Source organism: Pteropus vampyrus, unplaced genomic scaffold, assembly GCF_000151845.1.
Source record: "Pteropus vampyrus isolate Shadow unplaced genomic scaffold, Pvam_2.0 Scaffold282, whole genome shotgun sequence".
In the NCBI taxonomy this organism is placed as follows: Eukaryota; Metazoa; Chordata; class Mammalia; order Chiroptera; family Pteropodidae; genus Pteropus; species Pteropus vampyrus.
Window position 1 is genome coordinate 219636 of NW_011889063.1, and position 1493 is coordinate 221128.

Here is a 1493-nt window from a genome sequence, read left to right on the forward strand (position 1 = left end):
TATTGTACTGTAGACAGGGCAAACGAAAGAGGCCCCCATACCTCCAGCTGATTCTGTGTGCCAGTGGCCACCGCTGCGACTTGGCATGTGCCCTGTCACGTTTTCCAGGCTCACAAGAACATGTGGCTACAGATAAAATATGTGGATGCTTTTATTAGAGTTGGGCGACCGTGTACAGTGCTCTGCAACCTGGTGCTTCATTTATCAAGATACCGTGGGCACTTTACCCCTTCCCGGCCACGCAGGACAAAGCTGGGACTGCTCTGTCTCAGGAGGAGCAGTGCGACCAAAGCAAGTGAGCAAGAGGGCACACTTGTCGTCGTGACAAGTGTGGGAAAAACAAAGGTGGCCGTGCATCCCCGAACGCTCATGGCGCCTCTCCCCCGTTTCACGCCTGGAACGAGAGTGAAAAGTCTCTAAGGAAACTGGGGTCTAAGGACAAGCTGTAAGCTGATGAAGGAAGCAGGACCTTGTGACTTGGCTCTCGGAGTCCCCCGCATCGCCTGGGGAGAGCCGAGTCTGCTCCCTACAGGGTGGGTGCTCTGGCTGCGTTTCGTGGGGTTCAGCGGCAGAGCAGCCCAGCCCAGCCCAGCCGCCTCTGAACAGAGGTGCTGCCCTGTGCTGATGCTGGGACTCTGGCTCCTGCTGCGAGCCACACGGGCTGGCCCCGCTGACGCAGACGCAGACGCGCCGCTCTCCGCGCCCCCAGCCCCAGCAAACCAGCCCATCGTGTTAATAAGCGTTGATTTGTAAAGAGCGGCTCCCTCCCCGGCCCCGGCCCCCTTGGCCAGGCTCCTGCTTTTCTGCTCAATGGCACAGATGCGGCTTTGAGGGGACCGGGAGCGGGCAGCTATTAGCTGCAAATCCAGGGAGGGAAATTAATGAAGGGACGACTAATAAAAGACAGCTCAGGACAGCCAGGCTCACTTGCTCCGAGCAGTAATTAACTTTTTTCTTTTCTTTCTTCTTCTTTTTTAGCTCATGAAGGTAAATATGCCATCGGCAGTGGTCCAGTCCGACTCTTCTTTATTAAAAAGGGGAGAGCGGAGCTATTCACGGGGGGTGGGGGGGGCTGAGGCTTAATCTGTTCCCCCCCCCCAGAAGAACAACTTTCAATTACTCGTGTGCTGTGTACAGAGTGGTGACGCCCGGTCAGAGACACCTGTGTCGCTGGCGGGGAAAGAGGCAGATGAAGGGACACAAGACCGAGTAAAAGAAAAGCCGTCCTCCGCCTGAGAGCAGCTGAAAACGTTTTTACGAAGGTTTTACAAATCTTTTTTAAAAGTTTGCTCTTCTTCCCCACCTCAAATGACTAGCTCTTCGTTCGGCACAGGCGGGGACTGGATTCCAGGGCACTGCGGCCGCGCGTCAGCGGCGAGGGCAGCCGGCGGGACGGGCGGTGGCCTCCCCCAGCCCTCGGTGTCCATTTTTAAAGGCGCAGTTAAAAAGCCAACTTAAAATGTAGTTTTCCATCTAGTTTTGAAAATCAATAC